General features: G+C 39.7%; 1 protein-coding gene across 7 annotated transcripts in view; it reads right to left on the minus strand.

The window, feature by feature from the left end:
- The window catches only part of LPAR1 (lysophosphatidic acid receptor 1), a 297,361-nt gene that overhangs the window by 248,056 nt on the left and 25,862 nt on the right, over positions 1 to 23,443 (minus strand). Inside the window, exon 1 of one of the 7 annotated variants that reach the window (XM_054509346.2) lies at positions 14,236 to 14,857. The exons of the other annotated variants lie outside the window; for them this stretch is intronic. The gene's annotated coding sequence lies outside the window, so the exon portion shown is untranslated. Of the gene's footprint in view, positions 1 to 14,235; positions 14,858 to 23,443 lie in introns of those variants that run through there. 7 annotated transcript variants of the gene reach the window in all.

Consider the following 23,443-nt stretch of genomic DNA (forward strand, 5'->3'; position numbering starts at 1 on the left):
CACAAAGGAAATTTAAAAGACAACAGCAACAACAACCAAAAAAAAAAAAAGAAAAACCCTGACATTATGCTGGCCTGAAAATTCTCTCCAAAAAAAAAAAAAAAGTGCCAAAACAAAATAGAAAAGTCTATAGGATTTTCTGGAGGTAAAGTCCTAACACAAGAATATTATTTCCACATGAGTAGTTATTCCTGTGTGAAAGAAAAAAAAATCATCATTCCAGATGTACAAAAACCCAGAAAATAGAAACACTGCCTTTTTTCTTAGAATAAATTTTTCCTAATTATGAAATGTATCTAACAAATGTATTATAAAAAGAATATTCAAATAAGCAATAGGAAAGATGACAATCACCCATGAGTCTACCACCCAGGATGACCTTCCAGTTTCAGTTTCAGGTAGCAATATGTCCCAAATTGTTGCCCATCTCATTAAAATCCTCCTACAGCATCATTCACAATGTTGGGATTAGAAGTTAGAGTTCATTCCAGTGAACTCCAATATAGAAAATAATTAATTATGGATGTGCCACCATTTCTCTAACCTATTCCTTGTGACCCAAATGTCCATTTGGTCAAAAGTCCAACACCGGGGCGCCTGGGTGGCTCAGTTGGTTAAGCGACTGCCTTCAGCTCAGGTCATGATCCTGGAGTCCCGGGATCGAGTCCCGCATCGGGCTCCCTGCTCGGCGGGGAGTCTGCTTCTCCCTCTGACCCTCCTCCCTCTCATGTGCTCTCTCTCATTCTCTCTCTCTGAAATAAATAAATAAAATCTTTAAAAAAAAAAAAAAAAAAAAAAAGTCCAACACCTTTCCCCAATATTTTGCATATTACTAGGGAATTAAAATTCCAATGTTACCTCTGGCTTTGAGCTCTAGCTTTCCACCAAGTTCACTTAGAACAGCCTTGGCATATACTGTATCTGATCCTGTCACTTCTCTGCTACAAGCCTTATAATAAATACTTTTCTATTGCCCTTGTAATGAAGTATAAATTACTCAGCTTGACTTACAAATCCTGTCTGTGCCTCCAGCCTCATTTCCAGACACTGCCCCTCCCACTGTCTACTCTCCTCCTTTCTCTTCCGTTTCAACCGCAAGAACAATTGATTTTAGTTTCCCAAACAAGTCACATTCCCTCTTTCCTCTAGACCTCTGGCAAGTTGTTGAACAAATATTTACTAATCTGTATTTCTAGGCACCTTGCTAGAGACCTAAAGGGCCTGGTCTTAGAACAGACAAAGCAGAATATGTAGCAAGAACACAGATTTTAGTATGTCTAAGAATTTAATATGTGACAAAGTGGAAACATAATGAATTATCTAACAGATATTGTGTGAGAACACTGGCTTCTGTTGGGAAGAAAAAAAAGTCAAGAATCATAAAGATGAAAGCCCCACCTAATACTACGTATAAAAATTAATAAGCCAGATTTAAGAACTTAATGTAGCTGTGAAACCCTTAAAAACCAGAAGATGTTACAACTGGTTATTTAATTGATCTTGAGGTGTGGAAAGAATGTCAAAGCATATAGCAATAGAGGTATCTTTAAAGGAAAAATTTAACAGATTCGATAACATAAAAATTAAGAACCTTGACAATTAGGGAAAACAAAGAGCAAATAACAAACTGAGCAATATAGTTTGAGTTGTAATGGAGATTTTGTATTTTAGGGGACTCTCAGCTCACTCAGAGGGAAGTTCCAAGTTCTTACAACCCAGAAGTTCCATGGCCTCATCTCCTCCACTCTTATACCCTCCCTGCCAACTCCCTTGACTCATGGCCACTCGAACTCCTTCCTGTCATTCAACCCATCCTGCATGCTTCTACCTCAATGCCTTAGTCCTCGCTATGCTTTCTTCTGGGTTTCCTCTTTCCCCGATTACCTGTTAATCTTGCTTCTGCCTTTGCTTCTTTCCTATCGCTGCTGTAACAAATTACCACAAGCTCAGTGGCTTAAAAATGACATAAATTTATTATCTGACATTTCTGAAGGTCAGAAATCTTAAAATCCAGGTGCCAACAGGGCTGCATTCCTTCTGGAGGCTCTAGGGGAGAATCTGTTTGCAAGCCTTTCTCAACTTCTAGAAGCTGCCTGCCTTCCTTGGTTCATGGCCCCTTCCTCCATCCTCAAGCCAGCAGCACAGCATCCTCAAATCTCCCTGACTTTACTTCCCCATGTTGCATCTCCTTCTCTGACTGACCCTCCTACCACCCTCATATAAAGACTCTCGGGCCCCCGCTTGTAACAATCCCTTACATTGGGTCTAACCTTCCCATCTCAATGGGAATTAAACACATTAAACACATCTGCAAATCCCTTTTACATGTAAGGTAACATATGTATGGGTTTCAAAGATTCACACATAGAAATCTTTGGAAGGGTCTACAAAATTCCCTTCAGATCTTTGCTCAAATGTTACTTGATCAAAAAGACTGTGCTACACCTAAATAAAACAGAAAGAGCTTCTGTTCCACCCCTAAACCTATGCTTCTCACTGTATTTTATTCTTCCGTGTAGTACTTTATACCAACTAATTTATGCAATCTCCATCAGGCCAGGGATTTCATATTATCTACTCATGTATTCCCACAGCTAGCAGAGTGGGAAGCACATGGTAGGTGCTCAATACATTTTTGCTGAATGAATAAATGAACCAGAAAAAAATGAAATGATTTGTTTCTAGGGCAAACAAGAAAAATACCAGAGATGACAAATTCTATCTTGTATCAAGAAAGAAAGAATGAAAAGAAAGAAAGGATGGACTGCTTCTTCTCGAACAGTTGTTGAATCGTGATAGTTCCCTATTATTGGTCTGTAAAACTTTCCCTAAATCATGCATGAGGTTTTCTTCAAATTTGGGCCAGCACAGTGTAAGTCACTGTAATGATGGCAAGATGTGAAAAGTCTATACTTTCTCAGGAAAAGTGTCAATTCTTACATGTTCCTCCTGCTTCCATGGTAACCTAAGGAAGGTAACTCTAAGCAAAATCAAAAAGGGAGAAGGAATGTTGAGCCCACATGGCCAGGTCACAACAAAAGTCTGTTCCGCTGTGATTTGTAGTCTGTTATTCAGCAGGAAAGAATCTTGGAAAAACAAGCATCTTGTTCTTGGAATGTCAGAGAGAATCAAAATAATTCAAAATCCAATCAGTGGCTTTGAACGAAACATATATTCTTTTCTCCTGCTAGATTTGGACAATAATTCCTCCCTAGTAGATTTTGTAGAGCTGGAGACTACTGGAATAATGAACAGTTCTAGGAAACCCTGAATCACACTGGCTTGCTAAGAGTTGGGGATGGTGCAGGGCTATAGGGGGAGACCATGGGAGAGGATGGAAGACGGAGCAATGTGGGAAATGCAAGAGTGGATTCTGGCAAAGGACTTGTCTGCTCTGGGATTTGCATAGCAGAATAATGACACTTGAAACCTTTGCTTTTATTTTTCCTTAAAAATGTACGAAGCCACATGATTGCTACAGTCACTCTTGCTGTTAAAAAGTATCCCAAGGTTTAGTGGTATAAACTACAATCATTTGATTTTGCTCACAATTTTGAGGGTCAGGAATTTGGGAAAGGCTTGGCTAAGTCTCTCTTTGGGGTCTCTCATGCCATTGCATTCAGATGTCAACTGAGGCCGCAGTCACCCAAACACTTGCCTAGTGGACATCCAATTTGGCTCAACCATGTAGTTGGCAAGTGTTTACCTCTGGCGGGGTCTTTATTGTATTCAGTATATAATTATTGAACACATATCACCTGCTAAGCACTCTGCTAATTAATTAGAATTATTATTTATTAAAGTAGGAAAAAGGAAAGAGGGAAGAATCTATTTTAGTTTGTCACATTCCACCCTAAAAATAATGTTCTTTTTGGCATGCAGATAAACTGAGTGGTTCACTCTGGCTTTTGTCCTCCAAAAGTTCAAGTACTTAAAGAGAGAGCTTAACAGATTAGGTTTGTAAATCAGTGTTTGGGAATAGCAGGAAGAAGAGTGTGGGGCTTTCACTCGCTCCCCACCTGATCTCAGAATCATGTTCCCCTGGAAAGAGTGAAGAGCAAAAGAAGTTGAGGAGATCTGCGTGGGACTTAGCTCCAAAGTGGGGCCCCAAAGCAGAAGAGAGAGCCATGTGTTTCCCTCAATATAGCAATTAAGTGGGGGGTCTCCGAGTTGGGAGAGGCTATGCAGAAGACACGGGGCTTTCAGTACGGTCCTGAGTGGTCCAATGACCAAGGAGCAGGGAGGCCTCCCACTAATACCTCAGTTCAGTGTAAGCCCTCTTGAACTTCAACACAACCCCAGGAGAATTGGAGTAGACCTCACAAAAGCTAAAGATAGATTTTCTATCTGCCAGACATGATAGAACTAAAAATAGAAATCTATTTAAGTAATCATGGGGCTCCTGGGTGGCTCAGTCATTAGGCATCTGCCTTTGGCTGAGGTCATGATCCCAGGATCCTGGGATCGAGCCCCACATTGGGCTCCCTGCTCAATGGGGAGCCTGCTTCTCCCTCTCCTCCTGTTTGTGTTCCCTCTCTCACTCTCTCTGCCAAATAAATAAATAAAATCTTTTTTTAAAAAAAAAGAAATCTATTTAAGTAATCAAAAGTAAAACACAGCTCTTCTTCATCTTCCTCCTCCTCTTCACCACACTCTCTACCTCCGTGGTCACACTGTTCCCTCTACTTCTGTCTATGTGTGTGTCCAGTCTCCCTTTGCTTCTCTCTTATAAAGACAGTTGTAAAGGCATTTGGCGCCCACCTGGATAATGCAGGATAATCTCTTCATCTCGAAATCCTTAACTTAATCATACATGTAAAGATCCTTTTTCCTTATGTAATATTTACAGGTTCCAGAGAGTAGAACCTGGTATCTTGAGGGCTATTATTCTGCCCATCCCACCCACTAAAGTATTTGGGGGTAATGGAGCATCAGGTTGACAAATTTCTCTTAAATATTTAGAGAAAAAGAGTTATTTGTTCTATACTTCCAATTTTTTAATAACTTTGTTTCCAAATAAGCAAGATAGTTCAATTTTAGTCTGAGACTCTACCCACTGCATGATGTCTACTTATACGTAGTTACATATACAAACTATAAAGAAATTTAGATTATGTGACCAAGGACACAGAGCCTCTTCTGATCTACTTGCTAAATAGGGAAGCAAGAGAATTTTTCTACCGCTTTTGTGCCAGATTTTAGAGGAATGCCCCCCAAAAAACTCTTCCATCTCTCTCTTTCTCTGTCTTTTTTTTTTTTGAGAGAGAACGTGAGCACGTGAGCAGAGGGGAGGGGCAGAGGGAGAGGGAGAGAGAACCCCAAGCAGACTCTGCACTGAGCACAGAGCCCTACCTGGGGCTCAATCCCACAACCTAGAGACCAAAACCCGAGCCGAAACCAAGAGTTGGCCATTTAACCGACTGCGCCACCCAGGCACCCCTCTTGCATCTCTCTTTTTAAGTCAACTTTACTCGTGTGTACTTTATAATAAAATGTATAGCTATTCAGTGTATACTTCAGTGAATTTGATAAATGTATGCAACTGTGTAACCACTATCCCAATCAAGATATAGAAAATTTCCATTGATCCAGAAATTTTCCTTGTGCTCCTTCCCAGCTCAATTTGGGGATATTACAAATTAAGTTTACATGAATGTTCATGTTGAAGTTTTTATGTACATGGCTTTTCATTTCTCTTGGATAAGTACCTAGAGTAGAATTTCTAGCTCATAGGGTGCATGTATTTTTAATCTATGCTCTCTTTTGAGGCCAATACATTATTCATAGGGGGTTCTTATTCTCTACATTTTCCTCAGCAATAAGTTGATAATAATCTTTAACCAGTTTGACTATCCATTCCTTTCTTACTTGGTATGCCAAGCCAGTGTTCCTTTAAACAATCTTTAACCAGTTTAACTGTTCCTTCCTTCCTTGGTATGTCCCACTTTGGCCATTGCTCCACTTGTTCTTTGCGGGTATATTTAGTTCTCACTTCATGGAATGTATTGCTGATTCTTCATGCTTATCTTTGCAATTTATTTGGTGTTTATGGAAGAACGTGCTTCCCTCCAAAATTCGCTATATGTTGCGGGTTGAGGTATGTGATGCTGCAGCTCCCTGTGTCTCTATCCCGAACTGACTCTGTCAATGGCCTTTTTTTCACAGGTAATTCTGTCCTTTCAAACCCAATGATCATCCTTTGGGGCAATGGAAAAAAGAATAGAAATGCTCCTTTCGGTTCTTCAGTATGTGCCTGAAAAATGTCGTGGTGCTTCTTTGCTAACCCCATTGATCACTTTTCTGGGTGAGTATGCTACTCACATTGCCATGTAATCCCTTCATACATGATACTATGTAGGGCACAATTACTATGTTAATTGAAGCTGTCTGCATTTAATTCCATCAAAAATTATCTCATGACATGAGAATACTATGAAGAATTATTCACAAACAAAATAGAAGTAAAAAAAAAAAAAAGAAGTGAGAAAAGGCAAACATGTCCTTGTACTGAGCCTGACTCATCTCCAAATTTGTATGCTGAGTATGGACTCTCTCCATATACCACTGAAGTCATCAAGATTATTAGAATGTCCTAGGATTAAGATAGACACCAATGGCCTAAGTAATTAAAAGACAGCATAAAATCTCTTGGACTACGATGGAGGTACATCCACCATGCTTTTAATAAATAAACCAAATTGCTTTACCTGATTATCCATTTCCTTCTTTAGTATTAATTTTACAAGGAAAAAATGAAGATCTTTAAAAGAAGCCTTTTGCAGGGGCACCTGGGTGGCCCAGTTGGTTAAGCAACTGACTCTTGGTTTCAGCTCAGGTTATGATCTCAGGGTTGTGCGATTGAGCCCCATGTTGGGCTCCACGCTCAGTGCAGAGTCTGCTTGAGTTTCTCTCTCCCTCTCCCTCTGCTCCTTCCCCCATGCTCTCTCTCTCTAAAATAAGTAAAAGGCGAAAGATTTATGCGTTTTGAAGAGAAACCGGAGTATCTCTCTCTAAAATAAATAAATAAATCTTTAAAAAAAAAAGAAAGAAAAGAAGCCTTAAAGATGTAATTTGTAGCAGCCTTTGTCTTTAAGGAAAAAATTCATTTTTATAATATACTGTTTCACAAAGTGGTTTATGATAATGTCTAAACTGTTTAGATTGCTTTGGAGACACATTTTCAGCCTTCACTTAAAAAAAAAAACAAAACAGTTAGCTGAACCTTGTATTACAGTAACTCAGTGACCCATGGATCCTTTGCACTGTGGGCTTACAAATGGTTTCTTTTGCATTGTCATTGTGAAATTTTTTCCAGTGAACTTTGTGCAACACAATGAATATCCACATTTGGGATATAAGACGCCAGCTTGGCCCCCAAACTCAATTATGTGAACAACCATTATTTCTTAAATATTGATTTAACATTCACAGTGAAAATATGCATGATTGTGTGGCACGACAGCCCACCAGTCTAAGACAAGACCATCCTCTGGATCTAGATAAATAGGCAGAAATAAAACCAGTGTTCTATGTCTGTGACCTTTTAAGACTAGTTGTTAGATCCTCATTTCTGCTTCCTTCCACCTCCTCTTCCCCAGCTCTTGGGGTTTCCAGAAAAATTTCTGGTTGGCTCTAGAAGTCTCCCTGCCATGGCCAAGTTACTTCCTCATAGCTTGTCTCATTCAGCCATGGCGGCTGCCTCTCCTAAGTCCCTGCCACCCCCGTTGCTCTGCAGTCCTGAGCAGCAGTAAGAGCAAAAGACAATGAGGCATTCCCATCCCAGAAATGGGTTGTACTATTGTCAGAAACCCTGAGACCCCTGGGTATAGCTGCATACTCATTAATAGCTTTTTCTTATTTCTACTTCCTAGGATGTGGCATATCAGATATCCATAAAGAGCAAAGGAGAACTTTCCACATTTTTTCAAAGCTAAGAAATAAATGATCACATAATAAGCTAAAAAAAATTGAAGCAGAAATGGAAAAACAAATTATATGAGCTAAAGACATGGATAAGCTATAAATGTTATAGTGGTTGATCCGCTAATTGCTTTTACTACTCTGTCTATTCCCCTAGATGAAAAGATTAGTGGGGCACCTGGGTGGCTCAGTCGTTAAGCATCTGCCTTCAGCTTGGGTCATGATCCCAGGGTCCTGGGATCGAGCCCCGCATCGGGCTCCCTGCTCAGCCACAAGCCCGCTTCTCCCTCTCCCTCTCCCATGCCCCCTTGTATCCCCTCTCTCGCTGTGTCTCTTGCAAATAAATAAAATCTTTAAAAAAAAGAAAGAAAGAAAAGATTAGTAACACTGGAAACTTTCAAGGATGACATTCAAATGCCTGGTAGTTTGAGGGGTTATTTTTTTACTGTAAATAATTTTTGGAAAAATTCATCTCTGACATGCAATGATCTGGGAATATTTTCTGTGAAAAATAAAATAAGAATGTTTTTTGTTGGTATTGGTACTGGTTTTCAAAGATTACAAAGAACAGCAACATACATTATCCCATTTTATCCTCAAAGCAACTCTGCAAAGCATACAGGAAATTCATACTATGATCACCATTTTAAGATGAGGAAACTGAGGACAAAAATCATAAAGCTCCTGAGCAAGATCTTATAAATAGTAAATGGCAATATTTGGCCTTGATCTCAGTTCAATGTATTTCCCATTTAACCATATGCCCCTTCATCTAACTCTTTTTCTGGAAAAATCAAGGCACTCTTATTTTAAAAATCAAAAAGATTGTTGGGTTTAAAGGAAAAAAAAAAAACTTTTTCCTTTTTAAAATTGCGTGAATAGATCTTCATTACAGAAAAACAAAAAAATTTCAAAAGGAGAAAAGGGAGGAAAAATCTCTGGGTTATCACCTAGAGACAACAACACCTAGAATTCATAACTTGGTGTATTTCCTTTCAGACTACTTCCCATGCAAGTTTGTCCATGTAAATAACTATATATTTGCTTACAAAAATTGTACCATCTTTACAGACTGCTTTTATGCCTTGCCTTTTGCACTTAATATATTTTAGAACAACTCTTTATATCAATATCTAAACATCTATAACTATCATTTTGATGACAACATACTATCTCATATTATAGCTACATCTTAATTTATTTAATCAAAACCCTAAAGTGCCAGATTTATATTGTTTCTAAATTTTCTCTATTATAAGTAAGTAATGTGAATATTTCCTTAAGAAACATCAGACAAATCTAAACTGAACATTCTAGAAAATAATTGCCTTTAACCTTCAAAAAAATCAAGGCCAGGAAACATAAATAAAAAATGAAAAATTGCTCCAGATAAAAAGAGATGAAAGAGACCAAGAGGTAAATGGCTATAAAGGACATAATTGGATGCCAACAAATTCAACAACCTAGAAGAAATAGATAAGTTCCTAATAACCTACCAAAACTGAAGCTGGAAGAAAATCTGAACAGACCAATCACCAACAATGATATTGAATCAGTAATCAAAAAACAACTCCCAACAAACAAAAGTCCAGGACCAGATGCCTTCACAGGTGAATTCTACCAAACATTTAAAAAGTTGTTAATACCTATTCTTCTCAACGTTTTCCATAAAATAAAGGAGGAAGGAAAACTTCCAAATTCATTCTATGAGGCCAGCATTACCCCGATTCCAAAACCAGATAATTATGTCTCTCTCTCTCTCTCTCTCTCTCTCTCTCTCTCTCACACACACACACACACACACACACACACACACACAGAACTACAGGCCAACATCTCTGATAAACAAAATGAAAAAAAGTCCTCAACAAAACATTAGCAAACCAAATCCAACAATACATTAAAAAAATCATTCACCATGATCAAGTGGGATTTATTCCCAGGATGCAATGGTGGTTCAATATTCACAAATCAAGCAACATAATACATCATATCAATAAGAGAAAGAATAAAAACCATATGATCCTTTCAATAGATGCACAAAAAGCATTCGACAAAATACAAATTCCATTTCTGATAGAAACCATCACCAAAGTAGATTTAGAGAGAACATACCTCAACATAATAAAGGCCTTATATGAAAAACCCACAGTGAACATCAAACTCAGTGGGGAAAACTGAGAGATTTCCTCCCAGGGTCAAGAACAAGACAAGGATTTCTACTCTCACCACCTTTATTCAGCATAGTATTGGAAATCCTAACCACAGCAATCAGACAAGAAAAAGGAAGAAAAGGCATCCAAATTAGTAAGAAAGAAGTAAAACTTTCACTGTTTGCAGATGACATGATATTATATATAGAAAACCCAAAAGACTCCAACGAAAACTATTCAGTAAGGTTGTAGGATACAAAATCAATATATAGAAATCTGTTGCATTTCTATACACTACTAATAAAGCAGCAGAAAGAGAAAGCAATCTCATTTACAATTGCACCAAAAATAATAAAATACCTAGAAATAAACTTAACCAAGGAAGTGAAAGACCTGTACTCTGAAAACTATAGATCAATAAAAGAAATTGAAGATGACACAAATATTGTTAAAATGTCCATATTTACCCAAAGCAATCTACAGATTTAATGCAATCCCTATCAAAATACCATCAGCATTTTTCACAGAATGAGAACGAACAATCCTAAAATTTGAATGGAACCACAGAAGACCCCAAATAGCCAAAGCAATCTCAAAAAAGAAAAACAACACTGGAGGTATCACAATGCCAGATTTCAAGTTATATTACAGAGGGGTAGCAATCAAAACAGTATGGTACTGGCACAAAAACAGACACATGGATCAATAGAATGGAATAGAAAGCCCAGAAATAAACCCATGATGATATGGTCAATTAATCTTCAAGAAAGGAGGCAAGAATATGCTATGGAAAAAAGACAGCCTCTTCAACAAATGGTGTTGGGAAAAGTGGACAGCAACATGCAAAAGAATGAAACTGGACCACTTTCTTACATCATACACAAAAATAAACTCAAAATGGATTAAGGACCTAAATGTGAGACCTGAAAGCATAAAAATCGTAGAAGAGAGCACAGGTAGTAATTTCACCTTTCTAGACATGTCACCAGAGGAAAGGGAAACAAAAGCAAAAATAAACTATTGGGACTATATCAAAACAGAAAGCTTCTGCACAGTAAAGGAAATAACCAACAAAACTAAAAGCCTATAGAATGGGAGAAGATATTTTCAAATGATGTGTCCAATAAAGTATTAGTACCCAAGATATATAAAGAACTTAATTCAACACCAAAAAAAATCAAATAATCCAATTAAGCAACAGGCAGAAGACATGAACAGACATTTCTCCAAAAAAGACATTCAGATGGACAACAGACACATGAAAAGATGATCACTAATCACCAGGGAACTGCAAATCAAAACACAATGAAACATGACCTGAATGACTACAATCAAAAGCACAAGAAACAAGTGTTGGCAAAGATGGCAGAAAAAGGAACCCTCTTATACTGTTGGTGGGAATGGTACAGCCACTATGGAAGACAGTATGGAGGTTCCTCAAAAATTTGAAAATATAGTTACCATATGATCTAATAATCACACTACTGGCTGTTTACCCCCCAAATATGAAAACACTAAGTTGAAGGGTATACGGACCCCTATGTTTACTGCGGCATTGTTTATAATAGCCAAATTATGGAAGCAGCCCAAGTATCCGCCAATAGACAAATGGATAAAGACGATGTGATATATAGCTGTTGATTCTCTCACTTCCTCTCCTACTGTTCTCTCCTCTTGCTCCCTATGCTCCAATCACATTAACCTATTGGGCTGTTCTTAGAACATTCTGGACAAAGACCCACCTTCAGACCCAAGCACTAGGGCTGCCTCTGCCCAGAAGACTCTCCCACCAAGATGACCCGTGGCTAACACACTTCTAAATGAGGACCACCTGGACAAATCTACCTACAGTTGTAATCCACACACTCATCCCTAGCCGCATGCCCTTTTCATAGTGCTTATCACCTCTTAACATACTATAGAATTTCCTTGTTTATTGAGTTTATTATTCGGTTTTTGTTTCCCCCTGCTAGGATGTAAGCTCCAACAGAGTATAGATTTTGTGTTTTCTTGATAAATGTATTCCAAGGCCATATAACAGTGGCTGGTCTGTAATAGTTGCTTAATATGTGTTTTTTGTTGAATGAATGAATAAATGAATGAATATTTGTTGACGGAAGGAGAAAGGGAAATATGTTAGTGATACAGTACAAATATTATTCTGAGAACACAGAGCACCGAAAGAGAGGACATGGCTAAAGTGGACAGTTCAGACTCGTTTTAGCCTTTTGTATAAAGGAGTATCCTGATGAAAATGGTATTTTATAAATATCAGTTTAGCAGAGGTTAAGAAGTTTAATCTCAGACACAAGTCCATTTTTTTTTTACAAAGAGGATACACCAAGCAAGCGAGAAGGCACACACAGTTCTGTGTCAACTGCATTCAAACTGCATATCCTATGCTTAGAGTCACCTGACATAATAACGTGATGTTTGACCACAACACCTGGATGTGTGTCCTTCATTCTCTATTCCTTTTATTCATTTTTTTAAAAAGCTCATTGCACACAAATGCTAAAGCTAAGGGATTTGCAGAACATCCATTAGAGATAAGAAACCCCTAGCTGCTGTTTGTTCATTTTCAACTAGCAGACATCTCTAGGCGTAGGTGTCACCCAGAGTAGTAATGTAAATAGGTCATTTAAACAAGGAATTCAGGTAGAAAATGGAAATCAGCAAAGTACCATTAATGCCCACACCAGCTTGCTTCAGCTAGAAACAAAGAGGAAATATGCACCCACCATGTGAGCTGATGATAATAGGGCACATCAAATTGTTCTGTCCTTCTACAAAGCCTGCTAACCCCCACCCAAATGAAAATGTAGTCAGTCTTCAAGAACCAGCTCAAATGCTCTCTCCTTCATGAAGACTCCGTGATTCCCATACATGAAGGAGATACTGGCTTCTATTAGACCCTAGCACCACATTGATACCAATTTGTGGCACTTATCTTACCTCTTCGATATATGGTTACGGGTATTCAACATCGTTGCCACCATTAGGGCAGGAATCCTGCTTTTAATCTTTTATATGACCTTTGGCACCACACACATATGTCCAACAAATCCTTAATTGAACCAAATCAAATGCTTCCAAAATTATCTCCCATTCCAGTAGGCCAGAAAAGATCTTTGTATATAGTAGGTATTTGCTGAATTCATTTGAATGGAATCTCAAGATTTATATTTCTGGAAACTCTTTTTCTATTAGTTCTATCTGAGCTCAGGTAGACCACTGAGTGAGGTCAGCAGTTTTCACCTGTTCTTATTCTTTCAATTAACCAAATTTTCTCTTTTAGCCAAGTTTTATTGATTTCTAGTATAAAAAGGCATATGATCAGAATGATTGCCTAAATCATTCAAGTGTAGACTCCATGAACACAGTAGTTTTTGTCTCTTGGTTCACTGCTCTGACGAAGATTAAAACAGTCCCTAGGGGCACCTGGGTAGCACAGTTAGGTGTCAGACTGTTGGTTTGGGCTCATGTTGTGATCTTAGGGTCGTGAGATTGAGCCCCATGTTGGGCTCCACACTCAGCACGGAGTCGGCTTGAGATATAGTAGGTATTTGCTGAATTCATTTGAATGGAATCTCAAGATTTATATTTCTGGAAACTCTTTTTCTATTAGTTCTATCTGAGCTCAGGTAGACCACTGAGTGAGGTCAGCAGTTTTCACCTGTTCTTATTCTTTCAATTAACCAAATTTTCTCTCTTTAGCCAAGTTTTATTGATTTCTAGTATAAAAAGGCATATGATCAGAATGATTGCCTAAATCATTCAAGTGTAGACTCCATGAACACAGTAGTTTTTGTCTCTTGGTTCACTGCTCTGACGAAGATTAAAACAGTCCCTAGGGGCACCTGGATAGCACAGTTAGGTGTCAGACTGTTGGTTTGGGCTCATGTTGTGATCTTAGGGTCGTGAGATTGAGCCCCATGTTGGGCTCCACACTCAGCACGGAGTCGGCTTGAGATTCTCTCCCTCTTCCTCTGCCCCTACCCCCTGCTCTTTCTCCTTCGATTTCAAATAATGAATAAATCTTAAAAAAGAAACAGTCCCTGACACATAGTAGATATTCAATAATAATTACTGAATGAAGTTGCTCAAAGAACCATGAAAGTGCAGCTTTCTGCCAACAGACTATGAAAAGCAGTACACTTACTATAAACACAGTAGTAGATCATTTCCTAGGAGCCTCCAACTGTTCCTCCATCCCTGTAGGCACATGTCTCTGCACATTGAGAGGGATCTGCTTCCTTTCCCTTTGAGTCTTAGCTGGCCTTGTGACTTGCCCTGAGCAATCGAATGCATGGAAGGGATGTTCTGGGACTAACACACCCAGATCTTAAAGCACTGTAGCCTCTGCTTTCTCCTTCTTGGGATCCACAGAATAATAAGAACCCATGGAAAAAGAGAAGCCTGGCCAGCAGGCCCTGAGCCATCCCAGCCATCCTAGCAGAGGTTCCTCACATGGAAGTGATCTTAGATATTCCAACCCCACCCAAGTTCCCAGCTGAAGGCAACTACACGAGTAACTCCAGCCAACACGTGGAGTAACGACAGGCATCCTACCAAGCTCTGCTCCATTGCAGAATCATGAATAAATAACTGGGTTTTGTTGCCATAGCCACTAAGTTTAGAGGTGGTTTGTTAATACATACTACATAATTGGGGCAATTCTAATTTGTCTACATATCTGTCCTTTTCTTTATATATGCATAAAAGATACTGTGAAATGATCATCACTTAATGTGTCTTTCTGGGGGGTAACATCTTTGGTGGGGCCTTTTTTTTTGTCTTTAGCTTTTTGCTTAGTACTTCATATTGCTAGAATTGCATTAATATATTTCATAAAAACAGTAATTATTCTTTTCTATAATCATTTAGAACATTTATAGATATAAAAAGAACGTTTGTAAAATATGAATATAAAGAACAGTTAAAATACCTGTATACCCACCACCCAGTTTAAGAAATAGAACATTATATATGAAGCTTTCTGTATGCTCCTCCCATGACCCATCACCTTCCCTCAACTTCTGCTTCGCTTCTCTATGACAATTTCTCCAAATATGATTATGTACCCAAATATAAAATTATATGGTTTCATATTTGTGAATAGATGGAATTCTATTTTATTGCTGTATTGTATTCTATTTCATTAACACACTGTCCAGGTCCACTCAGGATGCTGTAACAGAATACCACACATTGGGTGGCTTGTGAACAACAGAAATTTATTTCTCACAGATCTGGAGTTTGGAAAGTCCAAGATCAAGGTGCTAGAAGACGTGGTGTCTGATAAGGATGTCCTCACGCGGCAGAAGGGGTGATAAAGCTCCCCTGGGTCTCTTTTATCCACGGGTGCTCCACCCCCCATGACCTAATCACTTCTCAGAGGACACCACCTCCCGATATCATCACATTGGGGGTTAGGATTTTAACACACGAATTTGGGGTAAGAGAGACACAAGCCTTCAGTCTTAGTACACACCACAGTTTATCGATCCATTCTACCATTGTTTAACACTTCTGTTCGTTTCTAGATTCCACCCATCACAAAAAGGGCTGCTATGAATATTCTTATACGGGTCCCCTGATGCAAGAATATCAGGTACATGCCCAGGAGTGGTAAATACTTTGAGAGGCAATATAATAAAGAGGTTAAGATGAGACTCCAAAATCTAAGAACCCTGGGTTCCAACCCCTATTCCATCACCCAGTCAGTCAATTAACCTTGCACTGGTTAATTCATTGCTCTAACAGTCAGTAATTCTAACCTTCGGTGTACTTGGTAATCACCTGGGGAGCTCTAAAAAACTACAGAAGCCCAGGTCCCACCTTCAGAGGTTCTGATTTAGTTGGTCCAGGTGGATGGTAGCCTGAGCCGTTTTCAAAGCTCCACGCCCACCCCCAGCCACACAAATGGGCAGCCACAGCTGGGAACCACTGCTCAAAGGCCTCGTTTCCCCATCTGTGAAACCCTGATGAGAAGGCTCATAACAGTGCCTCACGGGAGGGTTGCCAGGAGGACGAGATACAGTGCGCATGACAGAGCCTGGTAGTCAACAGCTTTAATTCTTGTGGTTAGACCCTCCACTCTATTTCGTTTTCAAGTTTGAGTACAACTGATATTGAAGTATCCTAAGAAATAGGATTTGAGCGGCACCTGGGTGGCTCAGTCGGTTAAGTGTCCGACTCTTGATTTCGGCTCAAGTCGTGATCTCAGGGACATGAGATCGAGCCCTACATCGGGCTCCATGCTGGGTGTGGAACCTGCTTATGATTCCCTCTCTACCTCTGCCCCTCCCCCAGGAAAGAAAGGAAGGAAGGAAAGAAGGAAAGAAAGAAAGAGGATTTGATGACAAGCTGGATGCAGAGGGGGAAAAAAGGCAGGAGCCCTGGTTGGTATGCTCTGAGGGGGGAAAAAAAAACAGAAAAGGGAGAAGACCAACCTTTTGATTCCGACTATCTAAACACAATCTCGCAGTTATTCTCTGTTGTAATTTTCCAAGTTTATGTGGGTGATTCAAAACTCAGTTAAAGGCTTGGCTTTATTGTTTACTGGCCTTACTGTGGGTGGAATCTTAGAAATGCTAAGTGTCGTACAGAGATAATGTTCTCTCTGTTGGAAGATTTTTTCTAACCAAGGAAATAATTAATTAAGCTTGAATTTCCCCATCCCCCTCTGATGTTCTAAACAGCTGGTACTTATTTGGGACATATTGTTTGGAATCCATGGTGACATAGTATTTGTTTCTTGTCATGAACATGTTACAAAGTGGTTTTATGATTTTCTAAACCAATCAGTAATCATTCCTTGCATTAGGAATCTTCCTCCATGCAGATAAAACTAAAAATTTACCTCAATCAGACATCAAAACATTCTTCCTCTAATTCAGTTAATGAGTTAGGCTTCCACGTCCATTAAAAAAAAGGGCGTTAAATATCTGAAATTCATAATAACATTTTCTTTAAACTGATTTTTCACTTTCAAAAACCACCTCAGTTGAAGAGGTTATCATGCTTTATTCCCTTAAACTGTCATTTAGCAAATAAACGCTAAAGTAGAATGTCCACCCAAGGGGAGAAAAATGTGAAGAAAAGCTGCCTTACAAAGGAACTTATGGGGATGGTGAGAACAGTTAAGGGCATCTGTGGGCTGGGCCCCCAGATAGATTTCATCTCGTCCACCTGTCAGACGCCAAAAAAAATAAGTGCATTTTGCAGAGGCCGATATCTCTAACTCTCCCCTCTGACCTCCTTCCTTCCTGACCCTTTGACCCTCCCTGCAGGAGCTGCTCTGAGCAACTGTGCCCAGCACCTGGGAGGCTAAGAACTCTGCGGAGGCCAACAAGTCAAACATTCCACTGGGAATATTGGGGCTAGATAATTCAACAAATTCAGCTGTTAGCCTCACCACACCCTCAGTCTAGGCTTCCACTCGAGCCTCCTCCTTCTTCACTATGGAAAATTATAAGCCAAGGCCCCCCAGCCTCTCTCCTCACCCCTCCCAGCCAGTCCCCCCTCTGCTTCCCACCTCCATGCCTCCCTGCCTGCAAGCCTCCCCACTGTGCCTTGTGAAACCCCAACTCTTTAAGGAATGAACTTCCTTTGGTCTACATACAAAGATTTCTTTGAGCATTCCCCCAATGTAATGGATTTATTAGCTTCCCTCGCAAACCTGTCATTCCATTAGGCACAATCACCCATTAGTCAGGAGGACACTAACCGTTAGTGAACAGGACCTTCTGCCACTTGCCCCCCACATCCAGTCTGTGGCCAGGTCTTGACAACTGTAACGCGAGTGACTTTATGGGGGGAACTAGATGGGTCCTTGCGCGGTTATTAGCCCTCCTGTTATTTTTTAAGATCTTTCTGTTATGAAAAATCTTTAACATACTTAAATACAGTGAATGGTACAAAATCCCACATCCCTACCACCGAACTTCCTCAGATCATAACGTTTTACAATACTGTATTTAATCCCATTTCCTTTCAACGCTTTTTCTTCTAACAGATGACGCTCACAAACATTGAGTAACTTCCCCCAGATCTACAGCCCACAGCCAGTACAGTGACTAAGACGCAGTATATGGGAAGAATTATTTGCTCAGTAGCACTTGCTTAATTTATGAGCCTCCTTAAGTCCCTCGGTCCTTTCTCTCCCTATCTCCCTTGCCAACGTGCTTCCTTTGGGAATACGTATATTTCTGCCTGCTTTGTCTCTCAGTATTTTCCTTGCACTAGCTCGATATTTTCTATGTATGTGCATCTCCCTATTTCCTTTTTTTCCTTCCCCATGCATTCATTCTTTCACTGGAGAACTATTTCGTAAGCACCTACTCTGTACCAGGCACTATGCTAGGCCCTTAGGATATGCATCTGTCCACCTCTTTCTCTATGTAGCTTTCTCTTTGCTGATCCTTGTTTTTGGACCATCTGTCCACATGAATTTCTTCCTCTTTTCCTTTCATTGTCTTTACCCTCATCAACTCTTCCCATGCTTTTCTGATTAAAAAAGAAAAAAAATAAAAGAATTATTTTACTTATTGCACTCTTACGTTAGAATGATGTGTTCTCTGTATCTTGATTTTTTAAAATTAAGAAATAGTTTCCTATTGAATAATGTTCAGATTTTTGACAGTAGCACCAAGTCTTCAAAGAAACTTTAATTTCTTGGGCGCCTGGGTGGCTCAGTTGGTTAAGCGACTGCCTTCAGCTCAGGTCATGATCCCAGGGTCCTGGGATCGAGTCCCGCATCGGGCTCCCTGCTCTGCGGGGAGCCTGCTTCTCCCTCTCCCACTTCCCCTGCTTGTGTTCCCTCTCTCGCTGTGTCTCTCTCTGTCAAATAAATAAATAAAATCTTTAAAAAAAAAAAAAAAAGAAACTTCAATTTCTCACCAAGCAACCTATATCCCAATGGTACCTGAATATCCTCCATGCTACAGCTTTACTCCCAGGCCTCTACTTGTGCTGGTCCTCATTATATGGGATGCTCTCACCCTGGCTTTGCCAAGGTCCTTGGGAAACGTGACTCCACTGTCTGCTTTTTCGCCCATGTCTCCAGCATTTAGCACAATGCCTGTGCACGGGAAGAGCTCAAGAAATGTTCCTTGTATTTTTAAAAAAACAAATAAAAGGGCGCCTGGGTGGCTCAGTTGGTTAAGCAACTGCCTTCGGCTCAGGTCATGATCCTGGAGTCCCGGGATCGAGTCCCACATCGGGCTCCCTGCTCAGCGGGGAGTCTGCTTCTCCCTCTGACCCTCCTCCCTCTCATGCTCTCTGTCTCTCATTCTCTCTCTCTCAAATAAATAAATAAAAATCTTAAAAAAAAAAACAAATAAAAATTAAGTTACCCATTACTTGGGGCAGCATATTTTCTTTTAGCTGATGGGCCACTATAGGAACAAATTTTTCAGTTTAAATTGACCAGCCAAGATGGAAAAAGAGAAAGTAGGAATAGACAAGGAAGAGAAACAGGTCACTCTGAGGAGGACTGAGAAACTCAGAGGTTGTTCTTTCTCATGGGGTTAAAGAACCGTCAGAGGCGGGGCAAAGAGCAACTGCAAATAGTTTGCCTCCCTATTAATCCTTCAGGGGAGGGAAACCTGTTCTAAGTAGAAGATGTAACAGCTGTACTTCTACCAGCACATTCCACAGAAGTCACAAGAAAATTGATGAGAATTCAAATACTCTGTGATAGCGGGAAGGCAGAGCCTCCAAAGAAAAAACACCAGGGAGAGGACGTGTGATAGCAGTAAGGCAGAGCCTCCAAAGAGAGGGACGTGGAGGCTTTTCTCCCTCAGAGAAGGGAATAGTTAAACCACATGCATCTGGTAGACCCCCATGAATCAGAGGTTAGAGGATGGCATCAAATGCCCCAGTGAAGGTTTACGCCAAGGTGCAGAGCACCGGCGCTAAATCAAACAACGAGAAGTTTAAAAATCATAATAATCTCCACTCTTTAGACTCCACCCTGGTCCAACCTGGCTTCCAACACCGGGGGTGAGATCATTCACCTGCACCAAGAGATAAAGCCCTTTACGGTTCACTCCCTCAGGAGCTTAGTAATTAAGATCATTTAGAAAATGAGTAAGAGCTGTTGGAGAAGACAGGCATTCCTGACAAAGCAAGGAATGCTTTGGGAGGAGGGGGCAGCTAAATAAGCCACATCCTGGGGTGCCTGGGTGGCTCAGTCGTTAAGTGTCTGCCTTCGGCTTGGGTCATGATCCCAGAGTCCTGGGATCGAGTCCCGCATCGGGCTCCCTGCTCGGCGGGAAGCCTGCTTCTCCCTCTCCCACTCCCCCTGCTTGTGTTCCCTCTCTCGCTGTCTCTCTCTCTATCAAATAAATAAATAAAATCTTTAAATAAATAAATAAATAAACCACATCCTTAGAAACGGACAGTATTTTGCAGCACCTACCTGCCATGAAATCGCACAGGGTGCTTGTTAAAAGTTCAGAGTTTTGGACCCCAACTCTTTCCTACTGGATCAAGGTTTACGCACAGAGAAGTGGTTCAGTGTTGAATAACTAGGAAGTTTAGAACAAAGCAAAACAAAACGCTCCGCTCTACCCTCACTCAAATCTAAGCTGGTTTACAACACTTTTGTGAACACTTCTCTCCACAGAGAGAGCTTGTGAGGGTCAAATGTGTGTCGTCAGCAAGTTTCCCTGGTGATTAACACCCACTAAAGTGTGAGAGGAGCCTCCGAGGTCTGAAGACCATTACCACGGCACACGTCAAGGGCACCAGCCTGTCATGTGAGCCAAAAAGCTACCTGCCCTGAGCTTTCTATGCCCTGGGACCATCCTCCCCTGACCTCAGGCCTGAGGAACTGAAGGCACGAAACCCCTCCTGTTTCAGAGCCTCTATGTCTTTGCTCTTGCATAGAATTGTGACATTGAGCTTTGTACTCCTAACAGCTGTTTATATGTCATGTTATCCTGTTTCATTTTCTCTTTCATATTTATGTACTTTTTTGATTTCACTGTTTCATTATTCTAATGTACTCTTGCTACACTATTTCTTACTAAATTGTAAAAATAATTCATCATCCTTGGTTCTTAATGAAGTGATACAGCAATATAGCAAATCATTATAGCATCTGGGTGGTGAATTCATTGGGTTTTCACTCAATAGTCCTTTAAACATTCTGTATGTTTAAAATCTTGCATAATAAAACACTGGGAAGGAAGGATTCCAAAGGTACAGAAAGTGAGAGAGTGGAAAGTAAACTCCTCCCCTCTCCTTTTGCTCCCTTCAGTCTAATTCCCAGAAAATAGTCACTGTCAACAATTTCTTTTTTAAATGATGTACGTTTCAGATGTACAGCTTTATACTTCGACATGTGTACACACTACAAAGTGATCACCACTACAAGTCTAGTTACTATCCATCATCCTACAGTCGAACCCCTTCAACAATTTCTTATATACTCTTCCAGAAGTTGTCTCTGCATAAAGAAGCATGTTTTTTTCTACTTGATAGCATACATATGACATAGTGCATAAAAATATAAAAGCAAGTCTGAACTTGCTGTTTTCAGTTATCGGCATAGCAGGAACGTCTTTTCAAATGAGTATTCAGAGACCAGTCCATTTTCTAGTCGCTATATAAAATTTCACGTTATGAATATACACAATTTGAGCAGTACCACGGTGAGAGATATATGGGCTATGCAGGCATTTCATGGTCTGGTTATTTGTTTTGCTGATGCATAAACATCCACAAATGTCACAAGAACAACAACAAATGCTCTCTTTTTATATGCATCAAATATTTGTACAAGATAAAATCCTAAAGGTGAAAATGATGGGCCAAAATTTGCATTTAAATTTTTTCAAATATTGCAAAATTGACTCCTAAAAAGTCACACCAATTTATATGGCCATAAGGCATTTCTGTTTCCCTACATCCTCAAATATATTTAATATTTTCAGACTTTTGCCTCTTTACCAATCTGAGAAGTGAAAAAAAAAAGAACTCTGATGTTAATTTCATTTCTTTAACGAGAAGAAACGAGCATCTCTTCACATATTTGCCATTTGTATTTTTTCGCATAAACTGTTGATTCATGTTCTTCACCTAAATTGTATTAGGGTTTTCAACTTTTTTTTGCTGGTTTATTTAAACGCTCTTTGTGTATTAAGAAAATTAATCTATTTGCCATATATGCTCTAAAAAGATATCGCCAGCTGGTCTTTCACCATCTTACCTTATTTGTAGTGTTTTTTGCATTGCAAAAGTTGGGAGTGAGGCTTTACCACAAAAACAGTTTCTCACAATTACACAAACAATAAGTGACCATTACAATGAATTGGAACAATACACAAGGTGCTGTATGGTCCACTTATATGTGGAATTTAAAAACAAACAGCAACAACAAAAAACTATACCCATAGTTATAAAGAACAGATTGGTGGTTGCCAGAGAGGGTGGATGAAGAGCTGGGGAATTGGGTGAAGGTGGTCAAAAGGTAAAAAATTCCAGTTATAAGATAAATTCTGGAGATATACCATATAGCATGGTGACTAGAGTTAACAATATTGTATTGTACAATACAAGTATAATAATATAATACAATATACAATACAATATAATTCTCTTAAGAGAGAATATGTAGATATATGTATACAGAGAGATGGATGGATAGATAAACAGATACAGAAAACAACCTAAACCATTTATATGGTAATAACCACTTCTATGGTTCATTCATATAAATGGAATATCATGCATCCAATTAAAAAGTGTGGTGTAGGGACGCCTGGGTGGCTCGGATGGTTAAGCGTCTGCCTTCAGCTCAGGTCACGATCCCAGGGTCCTGGGATCAAGTCCTGCATTGGGCTCCCTACTAGGAGGGGAGCCTGCTTCTCCCTCTGCCGCTGCCTCTCTCTATCTCTCTCTCTGACTCTCATGAATAAATAAATAAAACAAACAACAACAACAACAACAAAACAAAATTTTTAAAAAAAGTGTGGTGTAGGGGCGCCTAGATGGCTCAGTTGGTTAAGCGTCTGCCTTCGGCTCAGGTCATGACCCCAGGGTCCTGGGATTGAGGCCCACATCGGGCTCCCTGCTCAGTGGGGAGCCTGCTTCTCACTCTCCCTCTGCCTACCACTCCCCCTGCTTGTGCCCTCTCTCTCTCTCACTCTCTCTATGGCAAATAAATAAACTCTTTTTTTAAAAAAAGTGGGTTGTAGTCTGTTACATGAAAAAGCAGTTTATGAAAGAGTACATACTTACATATAGATATATATAGATATATAATGCTTTTCTATTTACAAAGTACATCCTGCCATGTGATATGTGATACTTCCAACAACTCTGAAATATGGCATTATCACCATCCTATAGGTAATAAA

Source organism: Mirounga angustirostris, unplaced genomic scaffold (assembly GCF_029215605.1).
Source record: "Mirounga angustirostris isolate CCGP_5_RB_7025 unplaced genomic scaffold, mMirAng1.0.hap1 SCAF_15, whole genome shotgun sequence".
In the NCBI taxonomy this organism is placed as follows: Eukaryota; Metazoa; Chordata; class Mammalia; order Carnivora; family Phocidae; genus Mirounga; species Mirounga angustirostris.